The sequence below is a fragment of the Oryctolagus cuniculus genome, chromosome 6 (genome assembly GCF_051225735.1).
Source record: "Oryctolagus cuniculus isolate XC-2025 breed Fujian yellow rabbit chromosome 6, ASM5122573v1, whole genome shotgun sequence".
NCBI classification, from domain to species: Eukaryota; Metazoa; Chordata; class Mammalia; order Lagomorpha; family Leporidae; genus Oryctolagus; species Oryctolagus cuniculus.
Genome location: NC_142872.1, coordinates 32,416,151 through 32,437,213, shown reverse-complemented (window position 1 = coordinate 32,437,213; position 21,063 = coordinate 32,416,151). Strand labels below are relative to the sequence as shown.

At 46.1% G+C, this 21,063-nt stretch overlaps 1 long non-coding RNA gene across 3 annotated transcripts in view; it reads left to right on the top strand.

Moving 5' to 3' along the window:
• The first annotated feature begins 576 nt into the window (after nt 1-576).
• The window catches only part of LOC103347907 (uncharacterized), a 60,386-nt gene continuing 39,899 nt past the window's right edge, over nt 577-21,063 (top strand). The window contains exons 1-3 of one of the 3 annotated variants that reach the window (XR_007918495.3): nt 583-1,025; nt 2,546-2,681; nt 15,084-16,593. This is a non-coding gene — a long non-coding RNA (uncharacterized LOC103347907). Of the gene's footprint in view, nt 1,026-2,545; nt 2,682-15,083; nt 16,594-21,063 lie in introns of those variants that run through there. The other 2 variants (XR_016236262.1, XR_016236261.1) reach the window with 2 other exon arrangements.

The window sequence follows — 21,063 nt, the reverse complement described above, 5'->3', positions numbered from 1 at the left end:
TGTTCACGTGCTGATGACAGGGATTTGGGGAATCGCAGAGGCAGTGACTTTAAGGAGGGCCATGAGAAACTTTGGCCCCTGTGACTCTCGTATTACATATTTTTTTTTGACAGGCAGAGTGGGCAGTGAGAGAGACAGAGAGAAAGGTCTTCCTTTGCCGTTGGTTCACCCTCCAATGGCCGCCATGGCCGGCGCGCTGCGGCCGGCGCACCGCGCTGATCCGATGGCAGGAGCCAGGAGCCAGGTGCTTTTCCTGGTCTCCCATGGGGTGCAAGGCCCAAGCACTTGGGCCATCCTCCACTGCACTCCCTGGCCACAGCAGAGAGCTGGCCTGGAAGAGGGGCAACCGGGACAGAATCCGGCGCCCCAACCGGGACTAGAACCCGGTGTGCCGGCGCCGCAAGGCGGAGGATTAGCCCAGTGAGCCGCGGCGCCGGCTCGTATTACATTCTACAATGAGTAGAGGACCCAGAGTGTGCCGTGGCTTTTATTTGACATCTCTTTTAAAATTTTATTATTTATTGATTGGAGAGTTAGAGTTCCAGACAGAAAGAGGGAGAGGGACAGAAAGGTCTTCCATTCACTGGTTCACTTCCCAGATGGCCACACGGCTGAGCTGGGCCAATCAGAAGCCAGGAGCCAGGAGCTTCTTCCGGGTCTCCCACTTGGGTGCAGGGATCCACGCACTTGGGCCGTCTTCCTCTGCTTCCTCAGACCACAAGTAGAGAGCTGGATCAGAAGCAGAGCAGCGGGGACGGGAACCGGCGTCCATATGGGAAGCCGCTGCCGCAGGTGGAGGCTTAGCCTCGTAGGCCACAGCGCTGGCCCCTTGTTTTGTTTTTAAAGAAGGCCTTCCGGAAAAGCCTATCATATTCCTATTTCTGACTCCAGTGCTAAATCTCAAGTTAATTTTTTTTACCTTGGACTTGTTTACATAACATTTTTCTCCTGCACAAACCTAAACATGGGAGGGAGTGTCTCAGCATGTTTCAGAACCCTGCAGAGGAAGGTGCCGTGAGGAGAAGGTATGGATCACACCCGAGGGCTAATGTGCATGACTGTGATGTTTGTATCCTTATGATGACACAAAGAGAAAGTTGATACGGTTAGTCACGTCCATGTCTACGTGGACACCATGAGAGGGCCCAAAGGTGGTAGAAGCAGTGAGAAAAAAAGTATAAAGACCCATCCTTGGGCCGTGCGTTGTTGTCCTGCTCTGGCACTTTGTTGACTGGAGTCTTGGTTTTTCTGTTTGTTAAAGGAGAGGGTTTATGAGGTACAAGTCTTGTAAATGAATGGAATCGGCTGTTAAGGGCCCTTGAATGCAGTTCTTACTGAAACATTGTGCCAGCCGAACAAAACACAACTGCAGCCAAGTTTCACCCCAGAGAGACTTCTGTAGGAGCCTTCCAGCACATAACCACAGCTTCACATTTGGGTTTGGTAGTCATTGGAGGTCAGCGTGCCCACTGCCTACTGGTATTAGACCAAGATGAGAAGGAAATTGCTGGCCGGTGCCGCGGCTCACTAGGCTAATCCTCCGCCTTGCAGCGCCGGCACACCAGGTTCTAGTCCCGGTCGGGGCGCCGGATTCTGTCCTGGTTGCCCCTCTTCCAGGCCAGCTCTCTGCTGTGGCTAGGGAGTGCAGTGGAGGATGGCCCAAGTGCTTGGGCCCTGCACCCCATGGGAGACCAGGAGAAGCACCTGGCTCCTGCCTTCGGATCAGCGTGGTGTGCCGGCCGCAGCATGCCGGCCGCGGCGGCCATTGGAGGGTGAACCAACGGCAAAAGGAAGACCTTTCTCTCTCTCTCTCTCACTGTCCACTCTGCCTGTCAAAAAAAACAAAAAAGGAAATTGAAAAGATGCAAGAGAAAAGGCTGATGATCTCATTCCTGTGACTTAAACTGGGATAAATGGCAAACTGTTGGGTTTCCTGTACACTCGATGAGGACATAGTGCTAGAGAGAAAACTTGTATTTCTCCTCCTAAATATAATGAGACTTGAAAAAGATTCTGAAGACTGATTATTTTGGTATAGCTTCCAGTAAGGCTTGGTGTAGGGCATAGGAAGGGGTAGGGTTGCTTTTGGCTCATTTTGTCAGATGGCGAAAGGGGGAACGATATTTTAAAGAGATGTAGATATGACAGGGACCAACATGAAACTGCATGTTTTGGGTAACATTTTCAACCTTTTTAGTGCAAAAATAAATTATTCTGTATATCCGGGCAAATAGGTGATCTTCAGCTGGAGTTTTGATTATTCGTTTAAAAGCATTTGTAAAAGGGTGGCCCCTCAGCCGACTGCATCGGCACCACCTGACGCTGTTAGAGCTTGTTAGCACTGCAGCTTCTCGGACTCCAATTCTCAGAATTAGACACTCGGGGAAGAGAGCCTGGCCACTGGTGTGTTAAGAAACCATGCAGGTGATTCTGTTGTTCCCTAAAGTTTGAGAACCACTGACTTCACATTGTTACTTGGAGCTACCAACTAGGCTATGAGTCTGAGTACTGCTCACTTCTTGCCTTATATTCCCCCCATTTATAGGTATTAAATTAATTCATGTCCAATAAGTGGTTGCCAGCATCAGTAAGCACGAATTCGGCGATCGAGACGCCATGACCATAGAGGAGACACAATCAACTCAGACTGCCTTTGAAGAGAATCCGCACCGCTTCTGACAGTAAGTTTACGGCCATTGTGATCATTCATTCATTGCCTTGGTTTTCAGTGCTTGTCCATTACAGAGATTTTATTCTGTAGAATCAGGTTAAATGGTTCAGAAATACCCAGTTTAAACGTGATTTGATGTAGCAGGACAAATATATAACCCTTCATACAACATCAGCTGTCCATCATCAAGGGGGAAAGCACAACTGTCCGAATAAAATGGTCCTGTCACTTCATCATTGTCTAAGCATGCAGGGGCAATGAGTGCATCAGTTTCTCTGGTGCAGGCGCAATCTCTGCTGTATCCTGGTCCACTAGTGCCTATTATTTGGGGATAATTATGGTTTTTTGCTTGTTAATATACAGTTGTTCTCTTGTGATCTTGAGAATGCAGCCCATTAGTCATCACTGTTCTCATATTGTACCTGAAAGAATTAAGCACATCTCCCGAGCGTCTACAGTGGTGTTGCATTCTGGGATAAGGAGAAATGCTTGGAATTAGAATACAATGTGCTACTGCCTAGCAGTGATTGATTCCTGAGGGCTTATAAACTGGTTGCTAGGTTTGCTGGGTGTCATGCAATACTAAGGACCTTCAAGGGAGGTTCAAAACAGAATATTTGCTCCCTTTTATTAGAGTTGTTTGTATTATGATCTTGAATTAAACTCTGCTCATTATAAGTGTGTTTACCTGTCCTCTCTCTGGTCTCTGAAAACCATACAAATCATTAATTTTTTTCTGTTCATATGCATGCAAATCACTTCTGTAATCAAATATATATGCATATGTTTGTATAAACTGATGATTTAGAAATTTAACAGAAAGTGCAACAGTTTTTGCATGAATTGCAATGAATCGATCTTCATTTAGAAATCTGGACAAAATGAAAGTCATCAGCTTGCATGGGATGTACTGGCTCTCAGGTTTTCAGCAGGTGGGCCCATCTAGATAAGATAAGACTTGCTTGAAGTCTTCCATGTTGACTTCAGGCTTAATATTCCTGTATTGTTCCTAAAATATACACTATACCGTCAGTGCTCACTAAGAATGTACAGTGTATGTGATGCTGAATCGAGCACAAGGTTTTCAGCAGTAACAAGACTCAGCGCATCTGGCCTCTTAGCACCTTGAGGCACAGAAGAGACCGCCAGCTGGTCTCTCACATGCGTTGCCTCTTCTGCCTGTTGACATGTGGCTGCCTCCCTGGCTGCTGGATGTGGCATGTAACCACGCTCTAGCAATGAGTGTGAATACGAATGCGGGTATGATTCTAGGTCTGGCTGCAGAGCCCTCCCATACACCCATCTCCACACATGCTTTCAAGTTCTTCATACTTCCCTAACAAGAATACTGGGGATAAGGACATTGAGAGAGTTCTTGACAGTGTTTCGAGAGAAAACATAGCAAGTTATTGGACATGACTTTGTATGCAGGGAGCCTTGTGTCACAGGAAAGCCCCAAAGAAAGAAGGGTATTTTCACATGACTTGGTGATTGGTTGTAAATAGTTAATAGTTTTACTCAAATGAGGGGAACTCTTAAAAGAGATTCAGCTGCATATAGCAAAGACAAACCTAAGAAATTAAGAAGTAGAAAATTATACAGACTGTTAGAAAAGTGGTTCATGTCTGGCTCATTTGTGTTAACACAGAAGGAACATGCTAGGGCATGAAGACCAATGCAAGTGCCTTTTACAATTTTAAGGCCACATAAAAATACCTTCAATTAATTGAGCACACAGAATGGTTGGCTGTTGTTCCTATAATCTTTGAAATCTTTGACTGTGTCAGGCGAAATATGTAGTGCGGTGAGAAGTATCTTCCAGAACTGCTTTATTTGCGAACAGCATTTGGTCGTTGGTGGTCTGATGAGAACTGTAATGTGCCAGAGTGGATGAGGTGAGAGTGGTCTGCCGGTGGTGGCATTTAATAAGGGAGTTGCTATGAAGGATTTAAAGGCAATATTAAAACCAACTCCAAGTTGGTCAACTTTTTATCATTACCATGCACCGGTAATTCTAGACAGAGCTGGCAAGGAAGCGCTCTTTCTGTAAAGGCAAACTGCTCATGTAACCCCCTCCTTCACCCCTAACCCAGCTTGATGGACTTCTGTGCAACTCACGTATTGATTAAGGACTTTGAGTAAAACAGGATTTGTTCATCAAATCAAATCACATTATTTTTAGACTGTGTTTTCCAGGAAAGTGAACCAGGGACTATGGTTTCTGACTTGAGCTATGGAATCAATGATTCCAGGAAGGCTTCACATGAGAGTTTGTTCTTGAAATATTTTTCTGGCCGGCGCCATGGCTCACTAGGCTAATCCTCCACCTTGTGGCGCCGGCACACTGGGTTCTAGTCCCGGTCGGGGCACTGGATTCTGTCCTGGTTGCCCCTCTTCCAGGCCAGCTCTCTGCTGTGGCCAGGGAGTGCAGTGGAGGATGGCCCGAGTACTTGGGCCCTGCACCCCATGGGAGACCAGGAGAAGTACCTGGCTCCTGCCATTGGATCAGTGTGGTGCACCGGCCGCAGCGCGCCGGCCACGGCGGCCATTGGAGGGTGAACCAATGGCAAAGGAAGACCTTTCTCTCTGTCTCTCTCTCTCTCTCACTGTCCACTCTGCCTGTCCAAAAAAAAAAAAAAAGAAATATTTTTCTAAGATGTTTATTTAATATATTTGAAAGGCAGAGTTACAGAGAGAGGGAGAGAGAGAGAAAGATATAGAGAGACCTTCCATTCCCCTGGTTCACTCTACAAATGGTTGAAACAGCCAGGGCTGGGCCAGGTCAAAGCCAGGAGCCAGAATCTTCATTCCAGTTTCCCACATGGATGCAGGGGTGCAAGGACATGGGCTATCTTCCACTGCTTCCCCAGATGCATCAGCAGGGAGCTGGATCAGAAGTGGAGCAGCCAAGACTTGAACCGGCCCCTATATGGGATGCCGGCATTGCAAGCAGAGGCTTAACACATTATACCACAATGCCGGCCTCTGTTTTTGAGATTTTGAAAGGACCTGAGCCACACCATCCAATGAAGTACAGGACGTATTAGATAAAGGGGAGAACAAACCCCAAAGCTAAGTGATGAACCAAAATGGAAGGTGACTTCTGTGTAGAATCCAGCAGATTATAACAGCAGATCAATCAAATTGGTGTAGCTAATAAAAGACTTTGGTGCGACAAGTATCAGAATTTTCTGTTGTGTTTGGAAGGAAGAGAGCAAGTCCCTATGAGTATTAATGTTGCAAGGTCAAATCAGTAGTTGTAGGAATAACATCAATTGTGAAAAGCCAGTTCCATGGTTTTGGGCAGGGAGAGAATGGGATGCGCCCTGTTGAAATTCATAGAGAGCGTGCCATCAGTGTTAGTGGCTGTGGGTTTTGTAGGTGATGACTGCAGCTCCCACTGCACGGTGTCTGGTCCTTCGCTTTGTGGTTGTGTGAAGCAACTGGTCCTAGTCCAGTAATACAGGCGTATGTGCTGGGCTCCACATGCTGACACCAAGTCCCAGGGGCTCACTCCGACCCCGGCTTCACCAGTTTATAGCTCCATAAGCTCTCTCTGACCATCTTCAGACCTCATAGGATTGAGGTATCATTGAGTCTCATGCCTCTTTCAGATGCTGACCTTGGTCAAAGTCTTTACAAAGATGCATTTGAACCCTTGAGAGGCAATATGACATCCAGGTGCAGACACACAAAAGAAGGTTTAGGAAAAAAAATTGGAATGGCGAAAATAAGCAACCAGTATCACTTCATTGTAAACTACTTTAGTATCTAATAAAGCATTATTTCCCATGGCATAATCCATAATCATAAAACCTCAATAAAAACATAGAACAAAGTGATTCTACCTCTCATCCCTAAGCACTGATCTTTATTAATTCTCAGTGAGCTGTGCTTTTGTGCATGTTCCTCACGCATCAGCCATTCCATCACTGGATCAGCCAGTTTCAGATGGGAGACTGAGGTGATGCAAGCAAGCTATTCCCACGTGCTCCTTACCCTACTGAAAATGCATATTGCTCTGTAGAGTACATGTAGGGTGAGACCAGCACCATCTCATCTGTTGTTACCTCCCTCTATGCGAGACACAGCACCAGGACATCATTGGCAGAGACCAAAGAGAAACTACCTCAACAAAAGCTTTGCACAAATTCCCATCTCAGCTGTGCCAACCAAAGAGACCAATGCTTTGTGGAAACCCTTTCTCTCGGATTTTTAGCATAGCTTCCAAAAACAGAGACACAGAGGGGAAACCACCCAGCAAGGGTGCTTGGGCAAGGGACTGGGCCCAGTACTTCTTATTGAGGGAAAGCCAGGCTTCTAAACACAATCACAGTTCTACTGAGATCTCCACTGATGGGCCCAAGGATCCCAGAATCCAAGGTAGAAGTTTGTGCACCAAGACATGGTAGAACTCTAACCACTGAAAGCCTTTACACAGCCAAACTGGCAAGCAGAGTTTTAAACACACTTTTGGCAAGTTTCCAAAGTGCTCATTAAAAAAAAAAAATTAAATCTTTTCAGAAGATCAGCATTTCTTTGAGAGTTGCTGAAATTTTTTAATGTACTTCTCAGATATAAACAATCGATGCAGCCATTAATTTGGAGGCCTCTCTCTCTCTGGCGGTGGTGCAAATTGAAAACTAATCTTTTGAAAGACGTTCTGACTAATCAGGCCAGGGGTAAATGAATAGTGCGCCTCATAGCCCAGCCAGAGACTTTGTTTTGCTGTGAGTTTTCATTTAAGGGGGACAAAAAATGCAAGGAGAAAGAAACAGCAGCAAATGTCAGTACCACTTTTTCCAGTGACACGTTGGTAAATCTTCCCAACAATGCAATATTTTTATTGGTTTTAAACAGCTGGGACACAGCAGGCATTTGGCACACTTGTTAAGCTACTGCTTGGAACATCCACAATTCAAGTACCTGGGTTCAAGTCCCAGCTTTCACTCCCCATGTACACCCCAGGAAGCACTTGATGGTGACTCAAGTATGTGGTTCCCTGCCACCTGTATTAGAGACCCAGACTGAGTTCTGTGCTCCTGGCTATTGAAGACATTGGAGGAGTGAACCAGGAACGGAAGATTTGTTCTCATTCTCTCTCTCTCTTTCTCTGCCTTTCCAATTAAATTAATTAATTTGTAAAATAGAAAGTTTAAAAATAAAAACCTGGGAGCCCTTTCAATTTATTTTAGCCTCATTTTCCTTTTGCTTTCTTCATAAATGCAAACACATTTATGTTTGCTTTTTTTTTCCTAAAGATTTATTTATTTATTTGAAAGAGTTACACAGAGAGAAGGAGAGGCAGAGAGAGAGAGAGAGAGAGATCTTCCATCCGGTGGTTCACTCCCCAGTTGGCCCCAACAGCTGGAGCTGTGCTGATCCAAATCCAGGAGCCAGGAGCTTCTTCTGGGTCTCCCATACGGGTGCAGGGGCCCAGGGCTTTGGGCCATCTTCTACTGCTTTCTCAGTCCATAGCAGAGAGGTGGATTGGAAGTGGAGCAGCTGGGACTTGAACTGATGCCATTATGGGATGCCTGTACTACAGGTGACTGCTTTTACCGCTACACCACCATGCTGGCTCCTATGTTTGTTTTTAATATAAAAAGTTCTGCAAGTTTCCAGCATTTGAGACTTACTTATGTAGCTGCATTTTTCAATGACTAAGGCTGCATCTATGAATTGTAGAGCTGGGAATTTTTTTTTTTTTTTTTGACAGGCAGAGTGGACAGTGAGAGAGAGAGAGACAGAGAGAAAGGTCTTCCTTTGCCGTTGGTTCACCCTCCAATGGCCACCGCGGCCGGCATGCTGCGGCCGGCATACCACGCTGATCCGAAGGCAGGAGCCAGGTGCTTCTCCTGGTCTCCCATGGGGTGCAGGGCCCAAGCACCTGGGCCATCCTCCACTGCACTCCCTGGCCACAGCAGAGAGCTGGCCTGGAAGAGGGGCAACCGGGACAGAATCCGGCGCCCCAACCGGGACTAGAACCCGGTGTGCCGGCGCCGCTAGGCGGAGGATTAGCCTAGTGAGCCGCGGCGCCGGCCAGAGCTGGGAATTTTTTAAGTTCCTAGTTATCATTCAGATTTTCTGCTTCTGACTGAATCAAGTTAGGACCTTTTGTAGAGAGAGTACTTTGAAAACACTCTTACATTTTCTATAATAGAGCTGAAGTTTTTATTCCATGCCAACTTCTTCCTGGGTGGTGGCCGGTGGCCCACAGACAGAGAAAACAGTATCTTAGTCACATTTTATAGGAAGCTAACTCTGAAACAGTCGACAAGCTAGAATTTTGAGCATTGTGTATAAACAAAGCATTTTCTCACTCAGAACAGTGCATCATTGGTTAAAACCTGGCACTGTTTGAGCATCAGTCATAGCACCTCATCTTTTATGTCAAGGAAATGTCATAGTTAGTATCCGTTATGTAATTTCAGAAGATCATCTCTTTTAACATTGCTGGAATTTTTTTTAATATGCTTCACAGAGGTGTGACCCATGAATGCAACCATTAATTTGGAGGATTACAGTCACTTTTTGAATAAAAAGTAAGAGCTTGGAGAGGTACAGGAATTGCCGTACCCATTTGCTTCCAATGGCCCATTGAAAATTCAGATTAAGAATTAAGAAACATGGAGGTTCATGTTGATCTCTAAGACCCTATTGAACTACTCTGTGTTAAAATTAATATCACTAACAAAGCCATCCCTTTTTTTCCAAGCTTGGAATTTCTGCAAAGCCTAGGAGTTGTGGGTAAATAAGAGATGCTTTGGCTGTGGCTCTCCATTCCTTTCCCAGTTATCAAGGCAAGCTATCCCTCTGTCCCTCTACAACCTGCCCTGTCTCCAGCACCAGGTTCTCACATACAACATCAAGTCAAGTCATGCATCTTTCAGCCTCTTTGAGACTCCCTATCCCATGAGATGTTGTCATGATTAGCAGCAGTGTCTTTTGTGCAGCCCCCATTAGTGACATGTATGTCTTAACAAAGCAGGAGCACTACCTGTTTGACACTTCTTCCATCGAATGGTAGTAATTTTGTCACCTCATTAATGATGAGGAAGATTGGAACTTGGTGACTCTCCGTGATGAAAGTGGCCTGCAGGAGGGATTGGGATCACCCACTTCCTTTCCCTCCTAGTGACTTCAGCTCAGGCATACACAGCCAGCCTCACAGACAGACTCTGCCTACCTGGAGCATTGCCCACTGTCTCTACTCACCTGGCATTTATGCATTCCTGGAGGCTAGGTTTTACTGGTTTGGATGCCATTCAACACTGGGCGCTCCTTTTGGGTAGAGTTCATACTAAGCAATTTTAGGGGCAACTGACTTCCTTAAGTGCCAGAGCTGAGCATGTGATTTATCATCTAAGCCAAGACACTCTGGAGAGAGAGATGGGGTAGTATTAATGATTATTCTGGGAGAATGGCCCAGGACTACCTTGAGAAACCAGAAATGGACCAATCATCTGTGGTCAGTTTCTTTCCCTGAATACTAAAATTATCCATCATAGTTACAAACTTGGAGGAGATGGAACCTGTTGAGAGAAGCACCATGAAGAGGGAAACATAATCCCAACCCTAAAATCCCTCCTACATAATTATCAGGTCTCGCTGATTCTAGCTCCTCAAGATCATCCTCATCCATTCACATTTCTCCACCCTGTGGACCCCACTTTGGTTGGAGGCCCCATATGGAACAGTGTCTTCAATGTTCTTCCTACTCCACTCCTGCCCTGCTCCAGTCAGTTGCTATAGATACCACAGAAAGCAAAGTGAGGTGCTGTTTGGGCACACAGCACCCAGAAGTGAATGAGCAAGTCAGGGGTCACTTCAAAACCCTCTCCTCATTGCAGCAGAGATAGCCCACGGACAAGTGAACTTAGACGTAATAACTTCAGACCTTGGTAAGAGTCAGGGAGGTAAGCCACGCCGTGGGGTAACAGAGGGAAAGGTGGGGCAGAGGATACTGCTTACATTAAGGTGCTCAGAGAGCCTCGTTTGGGAAGGTGATGTTGCACTAGGTTTGAAGGATTAGACACCATGCTGAGAGCCAAGGAAAGGTCACTCTGGGCAGTGGGAAGAGGAACATTAAGCAGTAAACTACAGAAGGATGCAGTCTGATGATTCCAAGCAGGAACAAGAGACCTGTGTGACTGGGACATACTGAGTATGGTCCAGAGTGGTTTGCAATGAACTTGAAGGGTGGAAAAGCGTCAGGTCATTTCTTAGAGGCCAAAGAATCTGAATCATTATCCTAAGAACAATGTGAAGCCATGAAGGAGGGTTTATAAGATGGATTTATTTTATTTGAAAGGCAGAGTTAGAGGGAGATAGAAAAAGAGAGAGAATCTTTCATCCACTAGTTCACTTCCCCCACCCCCACCCCTACCCCCGCCCAGATGGGTGCAATGGCCAGGGCTGGGTCACACCGGAGCCAAGAGCCTAGCACCCTGTCAGGGTCTGCCACGTTGGAGGCAGGTCAACAGCACTTGGACCATCCTCCATTGCTTCCCCGTGCCTATCAGCAGGGAGCTGGATCAGAGGTGTAGCAACCAGAACTCAACTGGGTGCCCAAATAGGATGCTGGCATCACAGGTGGTGGTTTAACCTGCTGCACCACAACATCATTAAGGATTTTAAGCAGAGAATCTTAAAATTGAACTAGTTATATTTTTAAGCTGACTTCTGAAAAGCAAATGGCAAAAAAAAAAAAAAAGGGACACTAGTTGCAATCCTTAAGTTCTCATTCCGTCAAAAGAGGATGGTGGCTGTGGGCAGAGAACAAAGCACTTTGTCTTATCACAGGGTGGTGTTTCTGAACACTTAGAACAGTCTAATTTACATCTTTCAGTTCCATCCTCTCCTTTCATTCTCTCAAATGCATGCATTGTGCCATGCTTTTGTTTATTTCCCCTAGTGTCTCTTTGCTAAAGCACTATTCCTTAAAAAATCAAGTTTTGAATTGTTTTTTCTTGTTTGGCTTTGTATAGGTTTTTATACCAGCCGACTATGAGGTATTTAATTTCACAGAGTATCAAAATTACAGAAATGTCTAGAAAATTGATCTTGGTGAGTCAAAAGCTTGCTCCTGAAGCTGAGTTTTACAGAGCATGGAACATTATGATAACTATTGAAACTCAACTGTTTTCTTAACTTTACCTCTGTCTCAGTGGTTTTGTAGTGTTTTGCTGATTGTTAATATAATAAAAAACGTGTCCAATTCGGGGTTAAGTGATGACTTGTTCCAGGGTCAGTAACTGTGCTCTTTGATACCTGGTGAAAGAAGCTGCAAGCACGCCAGGCGAGAGTGCATGCAGGCCCCGAGGTCTGTGGACATGGACGTGACCACAGGTGTGGATCTCTGCATACCTGAGTGGATCCAGCCAGGATCTCTGTGCTCAGATGGAGATGTCCAGGCTGTGGGTGAGGGGTGTCTGTCCTCTTTAGAGACTGTAAAATAACTTAGAGTCCTGCTTACCTTCCGTTCCTAGAAAAGCGAGACGTGTGTTCTTTGTATGTTCGCTTGTTCTCTCCAAGGAGTAGTAGTAGCCCCTACTTGCCTGATTGAACCCTAGCTCTTGCCCATTCAAGGACTGATCATTCGCTTGTCTGCAGAGCAACAGAAAGGCCTCTAGGACCTGTGTTGATGTGTCACCGTGTGCACAGAAGACACATGCAGTACACATGTGTCCGGGTGCATTGCCGTGTGCTGGCTGTCGAAAGTCTTGCAGGAGGAAATACCTTCTTGATTAAATTCTCCAAGGCTGACATTTTTTGCTGTTCAGCCTGCTGAATGATTTCACATGGGCTTTTTTTTTTCAGAGAGTTCTTGAATGATGTACAGGACAATTATTTTCCTGGCAGCATCAGGATCTCTTGGCCACCAGGGTAGGGAAGTTATTTTAGTTGTGGGAATAACAGGCATTTAAGCAAGGAAAAGAGATGTGTTACTTCTTGGTCACTTAAAATACATTTTAGGTCAAATAATTATGACATGAGGAAAAGATTGCACCATCACTTAATGAATTTCATATTTTTACAAGAGTTTTGCTCCTACCTCCCGTTTTTCTTCCTAATGAATAGCTCTGAAATAGTGTGAAAAGATTTTTAATTCTCAGAACCCGCAGCCCCTCAGGGGTTCCCCTTTTGGTGGGCGTATTACATTAACCTTACCTGCCTGTTATCTCCTTGAACTGTGTTTTCATCACACATGATCCTGGGGGAAAATATTGTCAAAAAAATAATAAAACCCTGTTCTAGACCCACCCAGAATGACATAATATTGTTTTCCCTCTTCCACAGTGATCCTGTTTTGAGAACTCACAGCCGGTTTGAGTTTAGTGAAGCCCGTGTCAGCTTTTTGCAGCTCTGGTCTAGCGGACGCATTTCCTGGGGCAGGAGATGCTCCGTGGTAAAGCCAGTGAGAGGTCTAAGCAGAGCAGGGTGACCGCTGTAGCGTGGCTGTGTCCTGCAGTTCTGTGAACTGACGGTACAATGCTGCTGGGCTGTCTGGGGGGCTGTGTCTGGGGCTGAGCAGGCTGGGTTCTCTGGAGCAGGGCAGAGATGGCTTGGGCTCCCTCTGTGTGCGAGTCTGCTTCAGACTTGTTCAGGGCTCAGCGCACCAGGAGGGCAAGTTTGGGGGTCTCCTGAAACTGTGCTCACTTGAATCACATCAGCCTTGAAGACGGAGAAACTCAAGGCCTGGGGAAATGACACCTACGGTGGAAGGAGCTGCAGGGGATGGCCGTTTTGAATCCCCCCACAACCTCATTGCATGCATTAACACTCTGAGACTTACTAAATCCAAGTAACTTTTCCAAGACCACATTGCTCCTAAGGGGCAGCTTCAGGTTTTCAGCCATGCCTGTGTGGTTGAAACACCCATGCCCTGGGTCACCACGCCCTGCTGCTTGCAGCCGGAGCTACATTAGCCTACCGTCTGATAATTCAGGGAGCGCGAGGCACTGTCCTGCTCTTCTGGGGTGATAGAGGACATGGCGGGTGGAGAAGGAAGAGACAGAGAAGCAGGGGTCTGGGATATGCAGGACACTCCCAGCATCATAGAATCTGTGCTGTTTATTTAAAGAATACAATGCTGCTTTGAAAAGTCCTCGGACAATGTAATTAAGTGAGAAGTGTGGTGCAGAAAAATTCTGAAATCCACGCATATGAAAGGCTTCAAAGAAATTCCTGGGCAATGAGTATTTTTGAAAAACTGTGCAGAGATTTGCAAGCAATTGCCCAAAATTAAATGATCGTTTAATTCTATTTTTCCATGAACTTTTTGAAGTGCCTTTGCATGGTTCATGCTTGCCCAGTTCTGTAAGCTACTTCCGGGCTGCTGCTGCCTTCCCCCTCCTGGAGGAGTTCAGCCCTACTCCCCCAGAAGACGCTGGGCAGTGGCCTCAGACTGATGATGTTCCTGACTGTGACACTTGTCTCAGGCTCTGTGCCTGACTCACTCTTTCTCTATGTAGACACCGGGGTGGCCATCCACAGTTGACGGTTGCTCTAAGTCACTTATTTTTGAAATTATAGAAGTTCCTGAGGTCAAAACTTCTTTATAGCACTGAGATATTTTTTACCTTGTTGCACTCATTGGCTAAGGGGAAGGTGGAGTTTTCCAGATGTGTGACCCTGCAGCAGCTTTCCAGAGAAGCAGATGTGACATTTCCATATTTTCTACTAAGATGGACATTAAAGATTTAAAAAAAAACAGCACAGCACCATGCTTCTGCTGTTGCTTATTTTTAGAAAGCAGTTCTTTTTTCATTAAAAATGATATTTATATTGACATGTAAAAGGTTAGCTATTATTTTTTTTTTTTTAATTTTTTGACAGGCAGAGTGGACAGTGAGAGAGAGAGACAGAGAGAAAGGTCTTCCTTTGCCGTTGGTTCACCCTCCAATGGCCGCCATGGCCGGCGCGCTGCGGCCAGCGCACCGCGCTGATCCGATGGCAGGAGCCAGGAGCCAGGTGCTTTTCCTGGTCTCCCATGGGGTGCAGGGCCCAAGCACCTGGGCCATCCTCCACTGCACTCCCTGGCCACAGCAGAGAGCTGGCCTGGAAGAGGGGCAACCGGGACAGAATCCGGCACCCCAACCGGGACTAGAACCCGGTGTGCCGGCGCCGCAAGGTGGAGGATTAGCCTACTGAGCCACGGCGCCGGCCTTAGCTATTATTTTTAAATAAATTAACAGACCATGTAAGCTTCTCAGTTAACGTACATTATTTCAAATATCACATAAACTAAAACACATAAACTAAAGGTCTTTTGGGTCTTCAGTCACTTAAGAGTTCCAAGAGGAAAAAGGTTGACAGTGAATTCCATCCCTGTTTCACCAGTGACTACATTCTGAGCTCTTACCCACACAAGGGCCATTTCTTAGGCTTTTGCCTTTCTTCCTCACAGCAACCACATCGGGAAAGGATCTCACGAGTTGGCAGCTACCAGAGGCGTGCCCGAATGGTGCTCACAATCCTTCGTCACAACCAGCACAGCGCGCAGCTAGGCTAGCAGGTGGTTCTCAGTGCAGGGTCAGACTTGGAGCAGGAGGCAGCCTCCTTCCCAGCCGTGTGGCTGCTGCTTTTCTACCCAGAGAAGTGGAAGCCGAGAGGACTTGGGCGAGCCGGGCAGTCGCACACCTCCGCCTTCTGTCGATCTGTCCCGTGCAGAGTCCACCTGTCATAGCACCTTGACTTTTCAAATTGGGCTTTTGTGAGAAGAGAATGCCTTCAGATCCCTGTGGTGTCCTGAACCTAGTGGGGTTTGTTTTCCTCTGAAGAAGCCTTTTTAGTAACTCATTACGCAAACTCTGCTGAGCACTCACCAACGAAGAAGAAGCACTTGTTTGTCCAATTAGCACAAGCTGAACTGCAGAAATAAACGTTTATTGCCTTAAACAAATTGCCCAATTACTTTACAGATCAGCCTGTGTGTTTTGTTTGATTGGGCCTCATTTGTAATAGTAAAACAACAATTGCCACCATTTACGGAGCGTGTCTGTGCCGGCTCTGAGGGAGATGCTGCCGCCTTTACAGTCGCTGTTTCCCTGCAGTCAGAACGTCCTTTGGGGCAGGCAGTGGTACCTCCCTCTCTACCCTAGGTAAGGAGAGGAGGCTGGCATAGCTTTCCTTCTTGCCTGAAGTCACTCAGCTGCGAAGCAGGTGTCTGTTCAGGAATGGAACCCAGCCCAAGGTCAATTTCAGCATTTTGCCCTTAGCCATTATGCTCTGCTAGTCCCTAAAAGATAAAGTCAACTTGTCCCTGGAAACGAGTTCTCCAAAATAGCTGCGAAGCAGCCCAGATAAATTAGGAAAGAGCTGTTGTTTTACCTTCTGGGATTCCTTTAAGGGAAAAACTGAGATACACAATCCAGCTGTGTGATGACATCACACAGACATTTTTTTTTTTTTTTTTTTTGACAGGCAGAGTGGACAGTGAGAGAGAGAGACAGAGAGAAAGGTCTTCCTTTGCCGTTGGTTCACCCTCCAATGGCCGCCGCGGCCGGCGCACCGCGCTGATCCGATGGCAGGAGCCAGGAGCCAGGTGCTTTTCCTGGTCTCCCATGGGGTGCAGGGCCCAAGCACTTGGGCCATCCTCCACTGCACTCCCTGGCCACAGCAGAGAGCTGGCCTGGAAGAGGGGCAACCGGGACAGAATCCGGCGCCCCGACCGGGACTAGAACCCGGTGTGCCGGCGCCGCAAGGTGGAGGATTAGCCTAGTGAGCCGCGGCGCGGGCCTACAGACATTATTTTTGTCCCTAACCCTTCGGAAATACGCAGTGATATTTGAAGGTGACTGACGGAGCTGGCCAAGTTCAGGTTTAGTTGGGCTGGGCATGTCTCCCTTCCACCTGGAAGGGCCATCCTTCTCTCAGTTTTAAAATGTCACGCTCATTCCCACGGTGTTAGAAACGCTGGGAAAGCTGAAGCTCCAGGTGTGTCAAGTATAGGCGCAGGCTCCCTGGGAACACAGGAAAATGAGATGGAGAGAGTCTCCCTTCGGGCTGCACTCCAGAGAGGATGACACAGAAGTTTCTCTAATTTATGCTGGGTGCTGTGCTCACCACGAACCTTCGACAGGAATTCCCATCGCAAATCTGGAGTTTCACAACCTTGACAACAACTTGATGATTCGCAATAAAGATACAGGTGGCTGCTACTGTGCTAATAGCTAAGCACGTTGGCATAGGAAAGACGCACTTCTAGTGCAGCCTCTTCCACCATTTGAATAGCACGGAGAAGTGTTTCGCAGTCCTGTGGAGGAACTCACCCTGCTGTGAAGTCATATCTGACCAGAGCAGCTTGTGGTTGCTTGGGAACCTAATATTAGAGACACGAAACAGACAACTTTCGTCGTTCTAAATCCATGCACTTAATTATCTCCACCCTAAATGAGTTCCAGAAACAGAAACGAGTGAACGTGTAGAAATCTGGTTAATGCAAGCGGATGTCAGGAAGGTGCAGAGCGGTGTGTGTGGAAGGCTCCTCCTCTCTGCACCTTCTGCCCTCCGAGATCTCCTGGCCCAGGAAGGCAGTTAATCCAGCCAGGGCTCTAGGTCCAGTAGTGCTGTCCGGCAGTTTGTCGAACAATGATGCCTGTGAGTATCTCTTTGGCCTTGTGTTCCCTGAGCAATTTTATTGAATCCCATAATTCTTTACAACTTGTGATACTTCAGACTGCAATCAAATGCGGAATTGGTATACTCATTGGTTCCTCCACTAGATTTGAGGGTCAGAGCTGGGTTCTTCTCTCTTTCCCATTAATGTCCCCTCCCTAAGTGCCTTGAAAAGGGTCAAGTAAGTCAATCATATAACAAATAACAGTAACAGCTATAGAGCTCTAATATGTATTGGATTGTGCATCAAGGGCTTTATCGAACTCCCCTAAGAGGAGGATACCAATAATAGGCCTTTAGTAGTCCCATTTTACAGACTGGGACATGTCGTCCAAGGCCCAGGACCCGAGTTAGTCAGCTGCAGGACTATGCATTTAACCATTGGTATCACACAGCATCCAAAGACTTGTTGAATAACAGAGCATCTTTGCAACTCCTTTTCTCTCCCGCTTTCTCCCCTCCCTCCCGTTTGTCCTTCCATGAATCTCTGTGAGCTGTCTGCCTCCCTTTTTCCACTGAACTCACTGGCTGGCTTGGAAGAACAGGGAAATTGTTACTGCTGTTGACCTCTGAAGTCTTCAGTTACTTTCAGCTTTGTTGTTTGACATAAGGACAGGATTTTATGTAATTCTTCTGGGTTCTAAAATATGCCACTCATTTCGCTACCAGCTCCCGTATCCGAGTTCTTTATACCTAGGGACATTTCAGCTCTCTGTTCCTTTTTGTTCCTTTGGCTCCTCTATGCCTGAAGTCAGGATGAAGTGGCCTTGTTTGTTCACCTTCCTAGATTCCCTCTCAGGTGGAATGAGCCTGGGGGAAGACAGGCTTTTTTTTTTTTTTTTTTTTTCTCCAGATTTAGTTTTGTTTTTGTTTTGGAGCCATGGGCAACGTTTTTGAAATTCTATTTGCTGGTTTCAAATCTACTTAAGTTCTTAAGCAATGGCAAAGACAACATTGTTTGCACCCATGCAGTAGCTTTAGGGAGGAGCTGGGGACAGGAGCAGTCAGGCCAGGGTGGTAGGAAAGCAGGAGTCTGGAACCCAGAAGTGCAGAGAAGATGTTGCAAGAAGAACCTGGCACTAGGGCAGTTACCATCAGCAAAGAAAAAAGAGACTTCCATTGCGACTCACATGTTGTTCAGTCGCCACACAGTATTCACCTATGCAGGTGCTATGCATATAATTCAAAGAGATCTCTCACTCTGGAAACCTCGTTTGGGAAGAATATAGGAAAACAGATGCTGATAGTGACCGCCGTGCAACTTGAAGAGTTAATCTACCATACCTGAGTTCTGTCATCTATAGAGAGGAAGTAATAAGAGGTCTACTTCTCAGATTTATTATGGAGATTGAATTACATAAGCCGTACAAAACACTTAGGATGTTGCCTGGCCCACAGCTTAAAACAAAAGGTAGAATTGTGTCTTCAACTGGCCCGATCTGCCATCTGACATTCTCAGAGCTTTTGTGGGTTTAGGCACTGCCTCTATTTTTAAAGTACCCTTTTCAAGATTATTTATATAATATTCCTTGATCACATTAATGCACATTAATTTATCTGCATTAGTAGATGAAGGTCTAAGCCCTCCTGGAAACAGAAAATAATAACAGTAACAGCCATTATGGAGCATGCACTGTGTGCAGGCAAAAAGGTAAACATTCTATGGCCAACATCTCATTAAATCCTCTCTGAAAGCCAATGAGGTACTATTTAAAAGCTGGATAACTCTCCCTAGCTTATTGGCTCAGAATTAATGAAAATGAGATGTTAACCCAGGGCTGTCTGACATCACAGCTAATTCCCATGTTACTAAACTCTGTGACTCCAATATATTTGAATTGGTATAGACGAAGTCCAGAGAACAGCAAGAGAGGCTGGGTCTCTTCGAAGTGCCAAGGCAAAAGTACAAGGATGGTTGGCAGGGGCAAAATACAAGGATCCTGACACTAGGATTGTTAGGCAGGAAGTTAGGTATGAGCTTATGTGTGACAAAGGCCTCTGGAGAAGACTTCTACATCCAGCATATGCATCTACATCTTAAAGTTATCCCGATAATGCTTCAGGGGCAGCCCAGTGTTCACATCCTGCCCTGCCCCCTTCTACCTGATAACCTGCCAGGTGGGGGTCCCCGCCCCTTCTGCCTGACAAATCTTCCACAACCTCCCAGATGCAGCCCAGTATCTGCATTTCAAACACCCTGCTCCAGATCCCCATTCTCTAGGGGGTCCTGCTCACCCTTCCTCTGAACCCAGGATGGCACCAGCTAGGCTTCCTCCTGTCTGATACCTTCAAGGGAAAACTCAGATAGGAGCTTCTTAGTATTTACAGCCATAAAATCCTTTGTTTCAGGAGGAGATGTGTGAAGACAGAGACCCATCTCCTTAAAAACCCCCGGCCTCAACCAGACTGCCCGCTCAGCCCTCTGCCTCTCTGCTGAGCCACCTGCCTGGCCTGGTCAGGTGTAATCTCTCTACTCAACCATGTAACCTGGCTCCTCCCCCCCACCCCCCCAGTCTCTCAGGTCCTGTCTGGAGAGGTGCCTATCCGTTCTTATGGATGTCCCTTCCCTAATAAACCTTGCTGTTTTACCTCCCACTACTCTCTGTCTCATGCCTAAATTCTTTCTTGTGCGAAGACAAGAACCCTGCAATTTTTTCCGGTAACAGGATGGCAGTGGAAGGCACAGAGTAGAAATCCAGCGGGACTACTTGCAAATTGCACTTCCATAAACACCTTTGCCCTGGCTTCTAAGTTCCTCCTGCTCTGTCTACTGTCCTTTGGTCTCAACCCCCATGGCTGTCCCACCTTTCCCTGTGCCTCTGGCCTGGCCCTGTTGTTCATATATTATTCTGGATCTATCCATGTGCTATTCTGTATCTACCAACAGATTTTCTAACAACAGACCATGTCTGACTTGGTCATCATTGGTCCCCGGCACCAATCCACCTTCCTAGCCAGAAGTAGTTGGCCTATATATGTGAATGAGAAAAAAAAAAGATTCATGAATGAACACACAAATGGAGGTTATTAGGACTTCTTCATCTAGTGCCATTTCTCACCAGCTTCTGTGTCCACGACATACAACCTGCAATTGTTCTTTTTCTTGAACTTTATAAACTCATTTAAATAGCCACTTAACTATTCCACCATAGGTAAGTAGACAAAGAAAGGAGTTAAAACAGGCTTGTCGCATCCCCTCCCACCCACCAGTGCCTGTTGAAGAGGCAGCACGGATCAGGCCACTTCCTCACAAGGCTTTCTGTCCCTCTGTAGCATCAGTTTCCCTGAGCAAGATTCTTTACCTTACAAGAGGCATTTGGGGCTCTGCAGAAATCAGCGTGCTTACATACTTTGAATTCCTTGGGAGAAGAACTCAATAAACAAAGCCCAACAACTTTCAAGTTGCACACACCAATTGTGGAAAGTAATTCTATACATCATCCCAAATATATATTGACATGTGAAACACCGTTTAGTTTGTTTGCTCTAACACACAAAAGTAATTAAAAGGATTCATGGAAAATGGGATTAAAAAATAAGTGAATTTTATTGCAAAAAAATTCTGAAACCCATGTATACTTTTTATAATACACATTTAGCATAAGCTTTTTGAAGACCTCTTGCATAATTCAATACAGCTAAATACCAAGGCAATGGTAAGCAGAGTGGATTCTTTCCGCTCAGATAACTTGGGCGAATTGTTAACTAATATGTGTAAGGTCAGACACTTTTAATTTTGATTTTTGAGCATCTTTTTGTTAAAATAAATT